General features: G+C 50.0%; 1 protein-coding gene across 8 annotated transcripts in view; it reads left to right on the top strand.

Annotated features, from left to right (window-relative positions):
• The window catches only part of CTNND2 (catenin delta 2), a 3,073,686-nt gene that overhangs the window by 2,427,276 nt on the left and 624,720 nt on the right, over positions 1-21,690 (top strand). The window lies entirely within an intron of this gene.

Below are 21,690 nucleotides of genomic sequence, written 5' to 3'. Positions count from 1 at the left end.
TTCCACATCTTCCACGGGTTGTGGGAACATTATCACGGGAACAATCACCGCGCCATTCTGCATAGCCCAGTCAGCTGGAAAATCACCCAAAACTGTATGGATCACCTCTTTTTTCGTTTCCACGCTCGGCGTGGGCACGGGGATCTCGTCTACCAGTCTCAGGGGACCCGGGTATCTCTTCAGGTGGTCCCTGGAAACATTGGCTGTAGTTTTCCCCTGGTCGCAGCTAATCAAGTAGGTCTTCTCGTTCTCCCATCCAGTTGGCTGTATGACGTAGGGGGTCCTTTCCCATTGATCGTCGAGCTTGTGCGTCCTCCTTTTACGCTTCAGCACCACATCCCCAGGTCCAAAAGGGGCAGCCCTAGCCCGCTTGTTGAATCGCTGCTCTTGCTTTTCTCGATTCCGACGCAGATTCCTTTTCACATACTCTTGGATCCGTCGGTACTGTGTCTGTCGCTTGGCGTACAGGGACCACACTCTCGGCACCAGGCTTCCACGGACTCCCGCATCCCACTCCAGTAAAAGCGTTCCCTAAGCAGCATCTCCAGCTTCTTCCAGCCGAAGTGTCCTGCGCCATCATGGTAGGCCTGCAGGACCTTAGACACGCATAGTTGGGGCACCACCAGCTGGCGGACTTTTTCATGGGTCTTTGGGTTGATTAATCCCCTATACAGCTTCCCTTGGTACAGATAAAGACGGTCCCTCTCTTTCCACAACTGCTGAGCTTCAGAGGGGGCTGTGGGGTTCATCTTGGAGGAACCTTGGGCAATCATCGCTTTGACCAGCTGAACTGCAGGCTCCTGATCCTGGGCTTCTTGCCACCCCTGGCTAGGCAGCGGGTCAAGGTTTACCTGCTGTTGGCTAACACAAGACTTCTCATCCCTCGGCCGATGGAATGCGGGTAGCTCGATCTCCTCCAGGCTGTCTTCTTCTGTTTCTTCATCGGACAAGTGTGGCATCCGAGACAGCGCATCCGCGTTGGTGTTCTTGCGGCCAGCCCTGTACTTGATGGTGAAATCGTAATTGGACAGTCGAGCCATCCACTGCTGCTCCAGGGCGCCCAGCTTGGCCGTATCCAGATGTGTCAGTGGGTTGTTGTCCGTGTAGACAGTGAACTTCGCCGCCGCGAGGTAATGTTTAAACCTCTCTGTTATCGCCCACACGAAGGTCAAGAACTCGAACTTGAAGGAGATGTAATTTTCAGGGTTCCTCTCTGTTGGTCGGAGTTTCCTGCTGGCGTAGGCGATCACCTTCTCTGTTCCATCTTGTACTTGGGACAGGACCGCACCCAGGCCCACATTGCTGGCATCGGTGTAAAGGATGAACGGAAGGCTGTAATCAGGATAAGCCAAGATTTCTTCCCCTGTCAGGGCCGACTTCAGCTGTTTGAAGGACTCCTCATGCTTCTCACCCCAGACAAACGGGGGTCCAGGAGATCTACCATTCTTGGTCTGTCCCACAAGGAGGTCTTGCATGGGCGCGGCCATCTTCAAGTACCCCTTGAAAAAACGGCGGTAGTAGCCCACCAGGCCCAGGAACTGCCTCACCTCCTTCACCTTGGTTGGTTGCGGCCAGCTCTGGATAGCGGTAATCTTCTCAGGATCCGGGGCTACGCCTTCCGCACTCACCACATGCCCGAGGTACTGCACTTTGGGTTTCAACAGGTGGCACTTAGAGGGTTTCAACTTCATCCAATACTTGGAGAGGGCCGCAAACACCTCTGCCAGGTGCTCCAGATGGGCTTCATATGTCTTGGAATACACAATCACGTCGTTCAAATACAGCAGAACAGTCTCGAAGTTGAGATGCCCCAAACAGCACTCCATGAGCCTCTGGAAGGTCCCCGGGGCATTGCACAGCCCGAACATCATACTGTTGAACTCGCAGAGTCCCATTGGAGTAGCGAATGCCGTCTTCTCGCGGTCTTCCCGTGCAACCGCCACCTGCCAGTAGCCACTAGTAAGGTCAAGGGTAGAGAAATAATTGGCAGTCTTCAGCGCAGCCAGTGACTCTTCAATGCGGGGGAGAGGGTAGGCATCTTTATGCGTTATCTGATTGATCTTCCGGTAGTCCACACACATTCTCATGGTCCCATCCTTCTTCACCAGCACCAATGGAGCTGCCCAGGGACTACAACTATCCCGTATGACCCCTGCCTCTTTCATGTTCCTCAACATGTCCTTGGCGCACTAGTAGTGTACAGGTGGGATTGGCCTGTACCTTTCTTTAATGGGCGGATGTGTACCCGTGGTGATATGGTGTTGAACCCCCTTAATTCTCCCAAAATCTAGTGGGTGCTTGCTGAAAACCTGCCCATACTCCTGCACTACCCAGTATACCCCTTCCTTGTGGTGCATGGGTTTGGACTCGGTGCCAACGTGCAACTCCCGGTACCACTCCTCTAACTGTTTGGGTGGAGGGTCGCTACCCGAATGTAATGTGGTGGCCGTGGTTTTTTTTTCATGGATAGCGTGTGCGTCTACGGTGAACAATTTGGCTATGGTGGCGTAGCGGGGGAGCCTGACCTCTTCCTCTCCGCAATTCATCACTCTCACGGGCACTCTCCCCTTCTTGAGATCAATCACCCCTCTGGCTGCCATTACTGTGGGCCAATGCTCCGAAGGCAGGGGCTCTACCATTCCCGGGTAATCCTGTCCCTGGGGGCCTACTGCTGCCCTACACTAAATCATCATCTCGCTCTGCGGCGGTACCACTAAATGCGCTGCGTCCATCACTCGCACACCACCAATCTCTCCACCTGTCATGTTCACCTGCGGCCGCTGCAAGAGGGCCCGGATCTCACACTGCAGTGCCCTCTGCCGACCCCCTCCTGCAGTGGCAGACAGTTGTTGCAACAGGCTCAACACTTCCCCCATGCAATTCTCAATCACATTGGTCCCAAGGACCACTTTTGGGTTACGGTCACTGGAATCATTCAGCACCACAATCATCCCTTGACGTCTCAGCTCCGTTCGTCCCACAGTCAGGGTCACTTCCTTGAACCCCACCTGGATCAAAGGGAGCCCATTGGCCGCAATGATAGTTAACCCATCGTCAGAAGGAGCAAGCTCACTACCCAATATCGCTGGTACAACGCAACGTAAGGCATAGTCGTTACCTGCGATCCAGTGTCGAGCAGGGCCATGGTCGGGACACCATCCACCGCCAGGGAGATGATGGGGCGGCCTCCAACTTACCGATCCCGCCAATCAGCTGGGCCTTGAGGATCTACACCTGAGGATTGGCCCTTGGCCTCAGGGGTTGCTCGTTTAACGGACACCGTCTGGAGTAGTGACCGGTCTTGTTACACTTGTAGCAGACAGGCGGTTCATACCATGTGTCGTTGTTCCTCCTCTGCTGCATCCAAGGGATGTCTTCCAGACTGTCGGCGAGCTGGATCTTCTCCGCGGTCTTGCCTCTCGTTGGTAGCTGGAGAGCGGCAAGGATCCGGATGACGTCCTCATTCAGGCACCGGACTTGCGATGACAGGTCTTCCGGAGCTCCGGTGGCTGCAGCAGGGGCCGGAAGCCAGCAAGGGGAGCGCTACCGAAACGGGAGCGTGTCAACCGGCCAAGATGGCGGATAGGGGGCGCCTGCTTCTGGTGTTTGTAGGGCCTTGATGGCCCGCTCTTTCAGCACTGCAAAGTCCAAGTCAGCGTGTTCCAAAGACCACAGCCGCAAATGTTTGCGATCTTCGGCAGACCCCAGCCCCTGCAGGAACTGTTCCACTAGCATTTTGTTGCTATCAGTCTTGTTGATGGGGTCCACCTGCTTTAGTGTACGCAAGGCATAGTCTCTTATACTGTCCTTTGGTCGCTGCCGACAATGGTAAAACTGCATCCGTAACTCCTCTTCCGTGCGGGTTTCAAAGGCGACCTGGAGTTTATCAAAAATGGCAGTTACTGAGGCCCGGTCCGCGTCTGCCCAAGTCCCCACCTCCTGCTTGGCCGCGCCGATTAGCTGCCCTAGCACTACCGCTGCACGCTGCTTACAAATCAAGAATTGTGCATATCTTTTTTCGGAACACCTGCAAGGCATCAGGCTTCCCATCATACTGGGGTAGCCAGGCAGCACCGGGCACGTAAGGCAAGGAGATTGGCATTACCTGGGCGACCATCAAAGCCGCGGCCTCCCCCGCTCCTGCGAGCGCCACCACATTCCCATCGTCGGGCACACCCGCGGGCACCGTGGCTCCAGCCGTCGAGGTTAGGCGCGGACATCTTCCCGCTTCTCCCCCTTGGTCTTTTCGCGGCACACCCTTCGTTTGCCGGTCAGTTTAGTTTTTCGACTTCCGGCTTTGCTTAACGGCCGTGTTCCGAGGGGGCGGGGCTTCAACTTTCGCGCCTTTTCTGCGAGGAAGAAGACTCTGGCGGGAATCTTCCCACCAAAATATGGCGGCAAGATGGCGGATTTCAGAAATTTCACAACGGTTCACCGCTGACTGTCCATACAAGGTGCACTTCACTAGGTAAGTGAATGTGTAAGTATCCTGTTCGTGACGCCAGAAGAGTCGATGTGTTCCGCACCGGGCTTGGCCACGACCGAGCCGCTCGGATCCTGGCTCGCTAGTGGGTGGCTCGAGCGTCTCCGGACCCGGGGGCACCGTGGTCCACTTCGATCTGAAAGGGGGCTGGCGGTTTTAGGGGACGTAGGTGTACGGCCGGAGCCGTGTTTGAGTTCGTGACGCCCCCCACGGGTTGTGGTGAAGGTGGACACCACCGCTGCTATTGCAGGACACCCAGGGGAGACGGTTGTGCAGCAAGATGTTAACCCCTCCATTGGTAGGGATGGTGGCCCCGGGACCCGTTGGGGAGAGCTGGGCGGTGCAAGGAGGTGTGCAGCCAGAGGGCACTGCTGTACTAATGATTAGTAACACACACGAGTCTCTGGTAAACCAAGTTGAAGGTGGTCGGTGCCCGCAGCCTGCTGCGTCTGGTCCCCCACCTGGTTGGTGGTCTCTGCCTTTCTCGTGCACCATGTTGTGTGTATGTAGGCTCCCTGTGCTTCAGCGTCGGGAGTCCGCTCCCCGGCTTTGTGGATGTTGGGAGAGCCCTTTTACCTTCAGACGCTGGCCCGTGGGATCTCTCTGCCTGTGCGGTGGCTTTCTATCACCCTCGTTGGACTGTTGTCTTCAGTCGGGACTTTGGGAGGGAAAGGACCTATAGTCCAGACCGCAATCAGTTAATTAACTCAGTCCAGTGGCTTCTGGACCTCGTTTCAGGGTCTGAGTACCCCCCTTTATTCTCCGCTTTCCGAGTTGGTTCCCCGGGTCAGTATCGGCGGGCCACTACCCTGTTCCGGTCCACCACGGTTCCACCGAGCCATCTTCTCAGCTCCTGCAGGCTGAGGCCACCAAATGCCTCCTAGCCAAGGTGCCCGGGCTCCAACCCCGGCACCTGTCAGTTAGTTGCAGACGTGACACACAGGCCTGCTTCCACTTTACTTCACCTCCTCAACTGCACTCCACTAACAGACTGACTTTTTCTCCCGCCTCAAGCCCTCTGGACTCCTCGGTGGGTGTGGCCAACCACCTGGCTCCGCCCCCTGGTGTGTCCATCAAGCTCTGAGAGGGGTGACTAGGTTTTAATGGTTGGCAGATGACACCTTTTTAGGGGACAGGTGTTGTGCAGGGCTCTAACTGTGAATACCTGGCTAGTCCAGGGCGTCACACTAGATGTGTGATTGGAAAGTTTTGAAGAGATCCAGTAGAGGGCAAGGTCTTTGACACCAAGAAAAGAGCCGATTTGTAGTAGGAGGAAATGGTTGACTGTGTCGAAGGCCGAGGTCAGGTCAAGAAGGAGGAGTATAGAGAATTGTCCGTTAGCTTTGGTGGTAATTCATTAGTAGTTTTGGTCAAGGCAGTTTCAGTGGAATGGTGGGGACGGAAGATTTCACCTATCCATTGTATAGAAAACAGTGGCAGACATATCATTGGTGCAGGCTGTGCAGCTACACTGGGGTCCAAGAGTTTAGGGGGCCCATTTCTAAGTCCAAACCAGGTGGAGTTGTGCATCATGAGGAGCTATTGAACTGCAAAGGGCCCATATATTGTTCTTGCACAGGGGCCCTTTTCTGTTTTGTGTCTGCTAGTGATAAGTATAGATGTCAGGAAAAGAAGGGTTAAATATCTGCACTGCAGATGGACAAGATCACAGGATGTAAAAAGGAAGAAACAGTTAAGTATAATTCAAGTAGTTTATTGTGTCTACGTGTTTCGAGGTCTAAAACTTTTTCTTCAGGACAGGAACTAGTATAACTGTAGTAGTTTTCTGTCTTGAAGAAAATGTTTTACATTTCGAAATGCATACACACAATAAACTACTTGGATTACACTTAACTGTTTTTTCCTCTTTACAATCTGTGATCTTGTCCATCTGCAGTGCAGATATTTAATCCTTCTTTTCCTGACATCTATTTATGCCATCTGAGGACCTACAGGATCCGCATCTTTGAGCGTTAAGACCCCTTTACACACTGCAACATCGCTAGCGATATCGCTGTAAAGTCATCGGTTTTGTGACGTAATAGTGACCTCCCCAGCGACATTGCAGTGTGTGACACACATCAGCAACCTGGCCACCGCTGTGAGGTCACTGATCGCTACACATCGTTCAGGACCATTTTTTGTCCTTTGTTTCCCGCTGCACAGCATGCATCGGTGTGTTTGACACAGTTACAATGACATCATTAGCGACTTAGAGCCCAGCCTGTAGGCGTGCTATAGCGTTCCCTTTCCCGCCCCCTTACCTCTGATTGGTGGTCGCTGTTGCGTTCTGATTGGGCGGCTTTCACTGAAAAGAAGGCAACTTTAGTGCTTCCGTCCTTTGTTTCAAAGCTACCTTGTTCCTGAGCCTGCTGGTTTGCGGATCATTAGAGAGTTCTCCAGTCTGCAATACTATAAAGCCTATACGGTAAGCATCATTTCATTGAAGCTGTATTGATGCTGTATAGATAAACCAGTGTGGAGTCGCCGCACAGAGAACTCTACAAAGATCCGCTAAGCAACAGAAGCTCAGGAACAAAGGATATACAAGCGCGACTTTTGCCAATCTTTCCAAGCTCGGGGTCGCTAATAAGAACGCACTAGCGATCACCAATCGGAGCTGAGGGGGGCGTGTAAAAAGGACACCTAGATGGCTTCAGCGCCAAACACCACGTCCCTAACATAGGTGTGAGTCGTCAAATAGCTGCTGTGTGACACGTCCACAACGACCAGCGATGTCGTTCTGCAGGTCTGTATCGCTGCTGCGTTGTTGGCCAGATCTGCCTGTTTGACAGCTCACCAGCGAATGTTTAGAGACTTTCCAGTGATCGCGGCGAGGTCGGGATTGCTGGTGGGATCGCTAGAAAGTCTGTAAAGGGGTCTTAATTCCTAAGTTGTGGGCACCAGGTGAGTTCTTGATTTAAACAATTCTGGCTTTCTTCACAGATAAGACCCTATTTGCACTTGTCTTTTTTTAGTGTCTTTCCTACTAGTGATAGATGAAATAAGTCTGTTAGCTCTTAATAGGATCTGTTAACCTCCATGAAATTAATCTCAATCTTTGGAAGTTGGTCACATTCTGAGAAATTCCAGTGACCTATCGGCTTAAATTGGGAAAACCAAAGCCTTGATCTAAATAATGCAGATTGAGGGAAAGTTGTGCATCAGCAAACACCTCCAACGTACTTAACCCCTTAAGGATGAAGCTAGTTTTGTACTTAACTGACCTGGCCATTTTTTGCATTCTGACCACTGTCACTTTATGAGGTTATAACTCTGGAATGCTTAATCGGATCTTGGTGATTCTGAGAATGTTTTTTCGTGACATATTGGACTTCATGATAGGATAGTGGTAAATTTAAAACAATATTTTGCTTTTATTTGTGGAAAAAATTGAAATTTGATGTAAATTTTGAAAATTTTGCAATTTTTAAACTTTTAAGTTTTATTCCCTTAAACCAGAGAGTTATGTCACACAAAATGGTTAATACATTACATTTCCCACATGTCTACTTTACATTAGCACAATTTTTTGGGGTTAGGAATAGGGATGAATGTATGTATTCGCCACTATTCGGTATCCGACGGATAACATGGTATCCGAGATATTCGCTATCCGACGGCTAATATGGAATTCGCTCCGGTACTTTCATTTTCGTTTCTGGACTTCCTGGCGCCATTTTCCAGCCAATGAACACATCTGATGTTGCTTGCCCTCACAGTAACGCCGCAGACATCTTTGTTGTGGTGTTACTGTGATTCGCTTGGCCGCACAGTATCATAGGGACTATATAAGGCAGCCGCCATTTTGTCTGCACGCATTCATTCATGAGCTGCCGGTGTAGTGAGACTGTACTGTATGATGTACAGCATTTTTCCAGCCAACTAATACTAGTCCTTCTAAGGGCTGAAGCTATTTAGCATTAGCTGTTAGGGACTGTGTACATCATAGAAACAGGTATAGGGACAGTGCAGTTTGTTCTATGAGATAGTGTTCCTGCTGCAGAATCCAAAATAGTCCTTATAAGGGCTGAAGATATTTAGCATTAGCTGTTAGGGACTGTGTAAATCATAGAAACAGGTATAGGGACAGTGCAGTTTGTTCTATGAGATAGTGTTCCTGCTGCAGAATCCAAATAGTCCTTTTAAGGGCTAAAGACAGTGTCCACTGTGTTATGAGTAGAGTTGAGCGCGGTTTGTGGTTCGTGGTACTCCAGTTCGCGGTTCGAGTGATTTTGGGGGCTGTTCTAGATCGAACTAGAACTCGAGTTTTTTGCTAAAAGCTCGATAGTTCTAGTTATGTTCGAGAACGGTTCTAGCAGCAAAAAGCCAAGCTAATTACTAGCTGGCTTTCCGCTATAATAGTGTAAGTCACTCTGTGACTCACACTATTATGAAATTTCAGCGTATAGTGTGCGGGAACAGCGCGTTCAGATCACTGCTGCTGGGATAATAGCGATCGCCATTTTTTTTTTTTCTGTTCTTCCTTCCCTCCCTAAGCGCACGTGTAGTGGAGCAGGCCAGCATGTCAGCCAATCCCAAACACACACACACAGCTAAGTGGACTTTTAGCCAGAGAAGCAACGGCATGTGTGATAGGATGTCCATGTCACATGTCCCTGCATTATAAATACGGGCATATGCCCATCTGGACGCCATTATCTGCCTTCTGCGTCTGGGTGTCAGTCACCGCAGGTCCTGTCTCCGATACTGCTGTGTACGCTCTACACACAGCGCTATACAGAATAGGGATAGAAATTTCTTTCAGCCCTTGTAATGGCTAATTACAGCAGGTTCAGAGCCATAGGTGACAGTCAGGTCCGTGGAAAGAGTTTTTAACAGCTACAGATAAGAGCGTCTGCGTAGCTAAGGTCAGGGAGTTCCTTGCTGCATTTCACCATTAGGAGGGATAGAAAGTGAGGCTTCCTTTCCTCTACACTGACCCACATCCCGGCCACTGTACCCTCCTGCCCTTTGCACACTCAAGCTCATTGTTTCTAAGCCATTATACTAGCAAGCACTGAGGAAACTTAGTGGCATCCTAAAAGTGGCTGTTGGACTTCATTAATGTCCCACTAGTGCAAATCTATTTGCAGCACCTCTGCATTGCACACTCAAACTCATTGTTACAAAGTCATTATAATACCAAACACTGAGGAAACTTAGTGGCATACAAAAAGTGGCTGTTGTACTCCATTTGTGCCCCACAGGTGCCAAGCTATTTACAGCACCTCTGCATTACACCCTCCTGCTCTGTTTTTAAAAGCTATAATAATAGCAAAAAAAGCTGCAACTTAGTGGCATCCAAAAAGTGGCTGTTTTACTCCATTATTGGGCCACTTGTGCCACACAATCTCAAGCACCTCTGCATTCTACCCTCATGCACATTTTGCTACGCTAATTTTATAGCAAACTCAGGGAATTCCTTGCTGCATTTGATCATTAGGAGGGATAGAAAGTAAGGCTTCCTTTACTGTCCTGGTACCCACAGAACACGGCCAGTATACCCACCTGTCCACTTTTGCCACACTATTTAATTTGCCCAAAGAGCTGACTCTTTTTCTGCCATCCTAAAATTGTCTGGAATACTAAGTTAGTGTTCCTTTGCTGCCAAGCAAGGTACAACACATGTTCATTCTACACTCCTTTCCATTTCTGGAACGCAATTATTAACTGCAGGTAGTCCAGTCAATCTGTGACGAAGGTGCAGGCGTGGATATAATATAGCCTGCATCCAATGGTGGTTCTCTCGATGTCTAACAGCTCAACAATACCATCTGTTTCCACTTCCAAAACAAGTGATGACCTGACAATCACACTCCCTGTTGCAGGTATAGGGGTGGAAGTTCAGTGTGAAAAACCATGTGTGACTGCTGTCCCCACAGTCACAGAGGATGAAGAGCACTTGATGCACTTGATGGGGCAGGCGGTGGTTGCACAGGCACGCTAGGCCGCATTGTAGTACAGTGAAATTCACATTGCGACTTATGCTTCATTTTAAGTCGTGTACAGGGTGGGCTCCCCAGTATGCAGCAAAACCAGGCAACAGGAAAAGGACTCTAGGCAGTTGGGTTGATAAATGATTGTTTAACTTTACAAAAACAAACAATAAGAACCATGCATGCAATTGAAATAATTGAACAATGTATTCTGTTGCCTACTACCTGCTAATCCCTCTGCGTAGCACTAATTGTGTTTGTGCGTGTGCGTGTGTGTGTGTGTGTGTGTGTGTGTGCGAACACGACTTACCAGTGGCGCATCACAAGAGCTTCCAAGTTATCTACCTAAACATAGACAAAACACATTACCCCCCCTGAATAGCCTTGTTAGCTGAAGCCTCACAGATAAGGCAGATGATAACAGTGTGAATGCAAACCACACAGCTCTGCAACACAGTCATGTAAATCTTGAAATGCAACATTCAATGCAAACATGTGTCGCTGTCCCTCTATGATTTAAACTGTACGTGATAATTTGACAGTGCAGAGGCAGCAAGTGTGATTGTCTATATAGTCGTCCTACCCAGAACAGATATGTGTTTTCATAATAAAACAAAGTGTTGCGTGCACGCATTATTGTCTGAGCACAGCCTTCCGTACCCGGGTACTGTGATGTCCAGTTGCCAGAAATACAGACTTTATGCTCCTCTCACGGTAAGCAGTATAGACAGCACCGTAAGAATGTTAGTCTGTGGCACAGGATGCTGCTCACTGGCGTTACGGTGCTCATCATCAAAGTACAACACGATTACAGAACCTCCAGATTACACGACTACAGAACCTACAGAACCTCACAATTGAACGAAGTGTTTCCGCTGTGGCTCCTATCTGTAACACACACCTTTGGCTTTTTCTTCTGTTCATAGACAGTATCTCCAAGTCCACAGCCGAAGAGCAATTTGATATTGCTATAGTGACCAAGTAAAGGCAGATCCAAAAAAACAGCAGCCCCTTGTGTGTAGTCTGCAACAATGCATGCAATGAACGGCAAATAAGCATGTTGCATTGACAATGGCTAAAGCTGAGCAATACACCTTCACGCTATCAATTCATATCCATGTGACACTTCATGGAGGAAGTACTCAAAGGTGTGAGTTTTTGCCTTCTACTTACAGATTGTTGACAAATCTTACAGATTACATGACTTGGGTGATCCTTTGCGATGTCCAAAAATTCACAGGCTAGGCAAGGCTTACAGCCCATGCGACCTGCATAGCCAACACGACTTCTGCTAAGAGGCAAAGTTGTGGCCCAGGATTTAGTTGTTGACATGCTTCCAGTAGTTTTTCTCTGGCCAGGAAGACGCAACGTAACCTCGTCGTCAGTAGCATCCTCCTCCACCTCCTCTGCTGACCTCATCGACTAGGTGACTTTGATTTGACAGTAAGTGTGGTCTCCAACCTCATCAATCACCCTGTGTGTTTTCATTCCCCTCATCCTGAGACCTCCAAGACAACCTCTTCCTGCTCTGACCGAATAGTAAAGTTGTCGTTCCAATCAGGTATCTGTTCTCCTCATCATGTTCCCCATTGTCTCCACCAGGAGGATTTACTTTTTGGAAATGAGGGTGTAGATTAGGCTCAGCACCTTCTTCATCGGGGCCTGGATCCCACCCACAAAGCTTCTGGCCATCTGCGCAGATCATTTCCCCAGTCTCCTATAACTTGCTACCTCAACACGTCAGATTATCTGCTACACCCGCAAGCTTCAAACTGAATCTGAAAACTCATCTGTTCAGAAATGACTATAACCTTCAATGACACCACCAACGTATGTACCTGACGCTCAACCTACACCACTTTTACTGTCTCCTCCCAAAAATCCTTTAGAATGTAATCCCGCAAGGGCAGGGCCCTCTTCCCTCTGTACCAGTCTGTCTATAGTTACTTTTATATGTTTTCTGTATGTAACCCCCTTCTCATGTACAGCATCATGGAATCAATGGTGCTCTAGAAATCAATAATGATAAAAATAATAATAACTTCCTTGTCTGTACTCACTGCAGCTTTGGAGCAGACCTCTGATTCCCAGGCTATAGTGTAACTGAACAGCTATGCAGACTCAACCATCTCTGTTACCCCATACTCAGCAGGGTTGGTGGAAACTTGAGAGCTGTTAGAAAGCAAGTGCGATTGGGTTGACACCACAGAGGAATGGATTTTTTGGGATCTTGAACTTGAGGTGGAGGAGAGGCCACTTTATGGAGCACTTGATCCATTGAAGCAGCTGCTGTTTTGGCCTCATCTACATTTGTTAGCGATGGTCGTGTCCGTGAAAAAAGGGATCAGATCAGATTATCCATGGGAAGAAGTACACCTGTTCTTTTGGATGGTATTTGTTGTTACAAAACGGTGCCACCTTAAACGCAAGCAGCCAGCTGCGGTTTCAGTTGCGCCCAGGCGTCAGCTGCCATTTAGGCCTGTGCCTCAGGTTGTCCAGCTGGCTGCTTTCTCCACCACGTCTAAGTGTGGCGAGGCGGCTAGTGCTCATGCGTGTGCTGATTTACCCCAGCCGCAGCCTAACTCCAGTGTTTCGCCAAGTGAGTATGCTCAGCCTGACTGTGCCATTCCTGAGGCTAAGTCTTCATTTCGGGCTACAGTGCATGCTCCCACACTTTGTGCGAAAAGCCTCTTTGCACAGGTACTTGCACTCCGTGCCGGGTCTAAGTCCTGTGTTGTGCCTAGACACCATGCTAAAGCTGATAGTCTTTTTTCGGAGACTGTATTTCATGCTACTGAGCATGCTCAGGCACTTACTGCATCAGAGACTAGGTCCGGTAATGAACTCTTTGGCCCTGCCCCTGATGTGGGGGGACCATATAGACCACAGGGCATCAGGTGTCCTGACGATGTAGCCAGGCCACTCCCAAATGGCTTGCAGAGGCCCGCCCCTATGACTTGTCACCTCATTATTGATAGACGATGACTGGTGAGGTGTTTGGGTCGTGGCAGCCATGAGGTCATCATTGAAGTTGCAGTTCCAAATAGGACGCAAGTTATGACACTCATGACGTGTCACTCTGCTTTTGTCTCCAGGAGGTGCATTGTGGTCCACCCTGGTTTGGGGCGGACCCAGGTTATAAAAGGGTCTGGAGCCAACAAGGAGGTGCGCAGTCTTCTATTATGCTCCGAAAGAGCACGCCTCCATGTGTTGAACCCATTACGGCTTTAGGCCAGAGGTACGCAGGGATAGGGCGTCGATTCAGGCCGCCACCACAGTTGGTAACGCAGAACGGTTAAGACCAGCTCCTGTCCTACCAGTCCTGCTTGTGCAGCGCAGTGGCATTAACAGGCCTGCTGCTGCTGATGCCCCTGCAGTCCACAGGTGTGGCCCCTACGCACACGGTCAGCGTACTCAATGGCCCCTGTGTTGTTAAGAGGGAGTTCCTGGGCTGGGTGGGCATGTGGACCCTGTGACGCTAACTGGGCTCCCAGTCTCCAGATCTGAGTGGCGTCTAACTCGGTTCAGGCTACTATTAGTTTCATATCCACACAGCTCTGTATCCTCCACCTAACCTTCCAGTTGCCAACCTCTCCTTTTCCATCTGGGAGCACGGTGGACACTGACTGCCGATGGGGATATATACCTTTCTCTTTCTTTTCTTATTAATTTTCGTAATATAGCGGTAACATAGTATACACCACTTTATCCAAATCTGCCAGTCCCACCGTAACAGATGGTGTTTCTTCAGCAAATGTTACTGTTGCTTAACCACCAAACCCACGGACAAAAACTTTTTTCCCCTTTCCAACACACCTGTTCTCCTTTCCAACAGCTTTCCAACACACCTGTTCCCCTTTCCACCAGCATCTGTCCTTTTTCAACTCATTTTGTATATGACCAAAAGTGCAATTCTGCAGGGACACCATACTCAACGCCATCTCAGCACAGCAGCCAGCCGTCGGTCCCTCAGATGTGGACAAGTAAAAGACCATTTCCTCCTATCCATAACAAAGCATTGAGATTCAATCTGTGCAGTGTCGCGGGCGGTGGGGCGCGCTCTCCACGCTCGGGTCCGGGGACTTCTGCGGCTGCTGCTCGGTGGCTCGAGCGGTGGGCCGGACTCGGGGACTCGAGCGGCGCTCCTCGCCCGTGAGTGAAAAGGGATGGTTTTGGTTAGGGAGATTGTCCGTGACGCCACCCACGGGACGTGGTGATGATGGCACCACCGCTGCTGGTAACGGGGATCCCGGGGGAGGTGGTAGGGTGCAGCTGAGATGTTGTCCCCTCCATGGGTAGGGGGGTTTGGTGACCCCGGGGCCCGGTGGTGTGACGGGGAGGCTGGATGGCTGGGGTGCAGGGTTGCAGGGACAGTGCGGTGCGGTGGCGGATGGCACTGGTGTACTCACTCAGACAATCACTGACAAAGTCTCTGGTAAACCAAAACGGCCGGATGGACGGGTCCTGCAGCCGGCTGCAGTGTTTATGTTGTGCTCTCCTCGGACGGCTGATGGTGGCTGTCTTTCCCTGCACCTTTGTGTACTGTGTTGACTCCGATGGTTTCCCAAACGGTAGTCCGCTCCCCGACGTATAGGTGCCAGAGGAGCCCGTTTTGCCCGCAGGCGCTGGCCCTTGGATCTCTAGCCTGTGGCGGTGGCTGTATATCCTCACGGTGTGAGCGGTTGCCTTCAATCGGGACTTGGGTAGTTGGGAAACCCCTGGGGTTCCTGTCACTCTCGGATTTGACTATTGTCGGCGGCTCCAAGCCTGGTCGGGGTCTGATGGCCCTGCCTGTGTGCTCAACTTCACTCCGCTCCCCGGTTCGGTACCAGTGGGCCACCGCCCAACCCCGATCCTACTGTTCCGCAGAGTTCCGCTGACTCCTGCAGACGGCCACCACCGTCTGCCAACCTTGCTGTAGGTGTCTGGGCTCCAACCAAGACACGTCAGTAGTTTACTCCTTTCACTTCAAACTCCAAACTGATCTGACTCCGTTTCCCGCCTCCAGGACTGTGAACTCCTCGATGGGTGGGGCCATGTGTGGACATCAGTGTGGAGACACGGGGCTCAGTGGGTGCTCTCGTCCACTAAAACCCGCCGCCTTTAGAAAGACAGCGTGGCTCAGGGCTCATCCCAACTGAACGCCGGCCTCCTTAACCGTGGCGTAACACTACTCAGACAACACAGGGTGAGGGAACCACAATAATTAGACTTTATTGGATCCCCAAACAATTAACGGCACATAACACATAACCAGCAAAACACACAAATGTAACAGGCAACAGAGTCTCACCCTTCCGCTGGCTCACCAGGGATTTAGAATGTCCATGCCTCACAGGTTCCAGGGCTACTCACTCCAGTCCAGCAGCACCCCGCTTTTGGCGGGCACCCACCGTGACTAGAATAACGCCAGATTTAGGAAGCTGTGTGAGGTCTGTAAAGTCTGTAGCCAGGTGACTGAACTGTCCCAACCTGAGTGTCCTCCTTAGGTAGTCCTGTATGATGTTAAAATCCTGGCAGCCGGAGTCGAAATCCCTAGGCTGTGGATATGGTCTCCAACCGGATCCGGAGTCCCTAGATTGAAGCCATAAGATGTCCTGATCCTCCAGTCAGCTCCAAAGAGCTTAGACTGGATCCATCAACCATCATCAACAACCCCTGGTGGCTTAAAGAAGTCCTTTTTATAGCCACAACCTTCCACTTGGATACACTGCGTCCTCATCGATTGGTTGGACAAGATTGCTTCTCCCATTGGATGAATTTCAAGCTGCATGGATAATGATCATTTAAATGATGTGCATAGAAAGACTGAGGGTGTACATGTAAACTGGGAGTCACCGACTAGACAATGGCTACTAAGGTAATTACATTATCAATACACAACTACAATACAATGGTTACTGGAAATGTCTGGAGAACAATACGTCTAGCTTTCAGTGGCCCACACAATTACATTGAGTCAACAAGAGTCTTGTAAAAACAATGAGGGACTTCTCCCCATCTATAGACAATCTATCATGCTGTCTGGCTGGATTTTAAGAAACTTTAACCCATGAGAGTCCATGTCGTCACATTCCTCCCCCTTCTTAATATTAGCCAGACATGATAGGCTTCCGATCATCCTTCTCCTCTTGACGGCATTGTCCTTTTTAATGGTGAGGTCAGCAACAGAGGCTTGCATCTATACACCTCCCCCTGATTACCTCCCCCAAGTTGAGCAGCCATATTGTGGGCAAGCACTAAGGTGGGGTCCATGAGTTGGGCCTGCACAAATCTCCCACTATCAATCCTCCCCCAGTCAATAGCCACAGTGTGGTTCGGCTTACTCACGGTTCTTGGCTCAGAAGTCGATGATGGAGACCGGGAATGCAAACCATCCCTGGAAAAGATGTTAGAAAGATCCACATCAGGGTCCTGCTTGGCTTGGAGGTGGGTGATGGCTTCTTCAAACTGACTGGCTAGTCCTTGTCCTAGGTCATTCTCCAAAATGACTGGTGTGAGCAGGTAATTCACAAGCCCCACTTTCACTTCCCTTTGAGTGGTATCCGAAACAACAGGCTTGGTGGGGCCATCTATGAACCCCACTTCAACTTCCTCCTGGCTAGTCCCTGAAACAACAGGTGTGGGGACGGTGTCCATAAGTTCCACATCAGCCTTGCTCTGGTCAGTCTCCACAATGTCAGGAATGGGGAGGCTGTTCACAATTCCCACATCGATCACTTCCTGGATGGTCCCCAAAATACCAGGTGTGGGGAGGCTATCCACAAGCTCCACCTCGACCTCTCCCTGGTCGGTTTTTAGGTCCAACTGCACACATGCCAGAGGGACGTCTGAGCGCTGGCCCTCAGCCAGGGAGATGGATAATTGGGAATCTGGTACAGGGTCTTCTGGAGAAACAATAACTGGGCTTACCAGAGTGATGGAAGATCCAATGTCTCGAAGTCCCTGAGCCTGTATATCACCGACCTTGACCGTCTGGATGTGGGGATGGAGGTTGGCTGGTGTACGGTGTCCGGCCTGCCGTAGGGTGTGGACTGGATAAACCACTTCCTCAACTATTGGTGTTTCTTGGGAGTAGCATTCCTCAGGTCTCGTTGGTTCATCTCGGCATATGTTGACTGGTTGGAGTGGCAGACGGGCTCCAAGCATGCGGCCTCGGTTTTGGAGACAATCTTTATCTAGATGTCCATTGCGCCCACATGTATAACAGCGCCATAGATTGGGCGAGTCACAGGCCCTGTTTGTAGTCCTTCGTTTTGGCGCAGCTTCTGCTGGGTAGCGGGACCATCCTTCTCGACCGGCTGGTGTTAGCAGTACTGCAGCTGGAATCCCATAAACATATTCCAGAACATAAGCCCTCTCTTCTCTTGAGGATCTAGGCCCCAATGCATCCAACAACGCTGTGGCTTGGGCCATTTTGGACAAAGTTGATTCCCGATTGTCACTAGATCCATGATGTGGCACATAGTCTACATCCTCTGGGTCAATATCGGCGGGATCCTCATCGTCCTCTGCATCATTCTGGGCATCCCAACGGACTAATTTCCGGATCAAGTCCGACCGAGTCTCAGCGTTCCAGCAGACAATCTCTCGCCTCCGGCACAGATCCTGCAGCATCCATTTACTGCAGCGGTCGTAACTCCTCTCTTGTCCTTGTCCCATGGCTGAGCTGGTGGGGTTGGACATGGCAGCGTCCGAAACCTGAATGCCTCCCCTATGGCCTGCTGGGTATGCTTATGTGCCTCCCTGGTTGTTGAGCCCTGTGTGGAGACACGGGGCTCAGTGAGCGCTCTCGTCCACTAAAACCCGCCGCCTTTAGAAAGACAGCGTGGCTCAGGGCTCATCCCAACTGAACGCCGGCCTCCTTAACCGTGGGCGTAACACTACTCAGACAACACAGGGTGAGGGAACCACAATAATTAGACTTTATTGGATCCCCAAACAATTAACGGCACATAACGCATAACCAGCAAAACACACAAATGTAACAGGCAACAGAGTCTCACCCTTCCGCTGGCTCACCAGGGATTTAGAATGTCCATGCCTCACAGGTTCCAGGGCTACTCACTCCAGTCCAGCAGCACCCCGCTTTTGGCGGGCACCCACCGTGACTAGAATAACGCCAGATTTAGGAAGCTGTGTGAGGTCTGTAAAGTCTGTAGCCAGGTGACTGAACTGTCCCAACCTGAGTGTCCTCCTTAGGTAGTCCTGTATGATGTTAAAATCCTGGCAGCCGGAGTCGAAATCCCTAGGCTGTGGATATGGTCTCCAACCGGATCCGGAGTCCCTAGATTGAAGCCATAAGATGTCCTGATCCTCCAGTCAGCTCCAAAGAGCTTAGACTGGATCCATCAACCATCATCAACAACCCCTGGTGGCTTAAAGAAGTCCTTTTTATAGCCACAACCTTCCACTTGGATACACTGCGTCCTCATCGATTGGTTGGACAAGATTGCTTCTCCCATTGGATGAATTTCAAGCTGCATGGATAATGATCATTTAAATGATGTGCATAGAAAGACTGAGGGTGTACATGTAAACTGGGAGTCACCGACTAGACAATGGCTACTAAGGTAATTACATTATCAATACACAACTACAATACAATGGTTACTGGAAATGTCTGGAGAACAATACGTCTAGCTTTCAGTGGCCAACACAATTACATTGAGTCAACAAGAGTCTTGTAAAAACAATGAGGGACTTCTCCCCCATCTATAGACAATCTATCATGCTGTCTGGCTGGATTTTAAGAAACTTTAACCCATGAGAGTCCATGTCGTCACAATCAGCCCCTGGAGGGAGGCAACAAGGGTTTTTGTCTGACTGTTGTAACTGCCTATGGTGGGGGTGTGTGTGTGCGTTGTTACCTGTGACCCCTGGCTAGTCCAGGGCATCACAGCAGCACTGGTGTTTAGTGGAAAAGCAGATCTAAGATTGCATACCACCTTCTGCTAATACTCCTGTATATGTGCATCCCTTTCTATGGCAGGAATTATTTTGCCAAATTTTGTCTTGTACCGGAGATCTAACAGTGTGGCAACCCAGTAGTCAGCATTACTTCGAATTCGTACAATCCGTGGGTCATGTTGTAGGCAGTGCAGCAAGAAGGCGCTCATGTGTCTTGTGCATCCTGGAGGACCAAGTCCTTGGTGTGTTGGTGGCAGAGAGGTGAGAATCGTGCCTCCTTCCTCTGCCCTCTCCCCCCAACCTCGCGCAACCGAAATGTGAGCAAGCTCTCACTCATCTGCTGTGTCTTCCATGCCCATCGCCAGTTCGTCCTCCATTTCTTCATGGGCCCCTGCACCTTCCTGAACAGTTTTTGCTGATACTATGCGCCCTTGTTAATCCCTCTCCCCCACCATGACTGCCGCCTAGGTGCCGCTGACCATCTGGACCTCGTACATCTTGTTATCCCTTCCGCATATGACTCCTCCTGTACTTCCTCCCCTTCCTCTTCTCCCAACACCTGACTCCGAATAATGCTTACAGTGTGCTCCATCATGTAGATGACCAGAATTGTCATGCTGAGAATGGCATTGCCAGTGCTAAACATCTTCGTCGACATTTGTAAACTGTGTTGAAGGGTGCATAGGTCCTTGATCTGACACCACTCCAGCAGCGTGATCTGCACCACCTCTGGATCAAGTTAGCCCAGGCTATATGTCATAACGTATTGCAGCAGGGTTCGGCGGTGCTGCCACAAACGCTGCAACATGTGCAGATTCAAGTTCCTGCGTCTTGGCACATAGCATTTCAGGCGTTTAACTACCAGACCTAAAGACTTCTGTAGTGACGAAAGTTGTTGAGCTGCTGTGTGCGAACGATGGAAGTGAGCACATAGCGAGCATGCCCGCTGCACAAGGCCATGTAGGACGGGATGGTGTTTTAAAAATTGCTGGAGAATTAGATTCAACACGTAGGCCATACAAGGCACGTGTGTCACATTGCCCTGACGATGGTCCGCTCCCATGTTTGCATCATTGTCGACCCCGGCCTTCCCTGGCTGCTGGTTGAGTGGAGACAACCATTGATGAAACTCGGTCTCCAGAGCTAAACATCCACAACTTCTCAGCGGTGTGACTCACATTTCCCATACATTTCAAAGTAAACATTTGAACGCCTAATGGCAATGAGCTCTGCTGCCAGCATAGTAAGGAGGTGTGTGGTATTCCTTGTGCGCAGTTACAAGGAAGGGTGGCCTGACCACACAAGGTTTGGGCCGAGGTGGAGGACCCACACGAGGTTGAGGAGGCAGAAGCAGTGTATTAACTTCTACATACAGAGGAAGGATTGACACAACTCGTGTAAACGGCAAGACTTGTACAGCAGACCCTTCTCCATCTCTCCCCATAGTAACCCATTGCCCAGTCAGCGACATGTAACGCCCCTGTCCATGCTTACTGGGCCAAGTATCTGTGGTGAAATGCACCCTGTCACACAGAGTTTCTCAAAGAAGCGGTGATGTTTGGTGCGACATGCTGGTGTAGCGCGGGCACGCCTTTGTTGGAGAAGGAGTGGCGCCTGGGCATCGGCTCTTGGGGCACTGCGATGGGCATAATGTCTTGAAAATCCTAGGTTAAAAAGGTTGGAAAGGCAGCATTTTGGTAGCCAACAGTTTGCAGATGCTGAAAGTCAACCTCTAAGCCATGTCATGCCCTTCTAAAAGCATCAAAAATCTCATTTTTTCATTATAAAAATCTCATTTTTTTATTATAGTAAAAATCTCATTTTTTTATTATAGTAAAAATCTCATTTTTTTATTATAGTACAGTTGGAATAAATTTGTGAATTTTCACTTTTTATATGATGCATGCCAATTTCAGATCGTGCTGGTTCCCTTTTTTTCCCTTCTAAAAGCATGTAAAACACAGCAAGGGGACTCCAACCACAGTCTCCCTTGTTTCCAAAAATTGGTCCACACACACTCCACTTGACTGGCATCAGTTGACCCCCATTTTCAAGCTTACAAAGATGCTTTGCATGAAGCACTATCAAAAATACGCGTGCCTTTCGCCTCCCCTGGTTGACCCAGGGAAAGAAAAGTCCTCTGAGAGCCATGATTTGTTCATCTTGGTTCTTTTTTCAAAAGCGAGGGGACTCCAACCACAGTCTCCCTCGTTTCCACTAATTGGGCCACACACACCCCACTTGACTGGCATCAGTTGACCCCCATTTTCAAGATGAAAAAGATGCTTTGCATGAAGCACTCTCAAAAATACACGTGCCTTTCGCCTCCCCTGGATGACCCAGGGGAAGAAAAGTCCT

The sequence above is a fragment of the Anomaloglossus baeobatrachus genome, chromosome 6 (assembly GCF_048569485.1).
Source record: "Anomaloglossus baeobatrachus isolate aAnoBae1 chromosome 6, aAnoBae1.hap1, whole genome shotgun sequence".
In the NCBI taxonomy this organism is placed as follows: Eukaryota; Metazoa; Chordata; class Amphibia; order Anura; family Aromobatidae; genus Anomaloglossus; species Anomaloglossus baeobatrachus.
The sequence above is the reverse complement of the archived record's forward strand: the minus strand, read 5'-3'. Positions and strand labels throughout refer to the sequence as shown.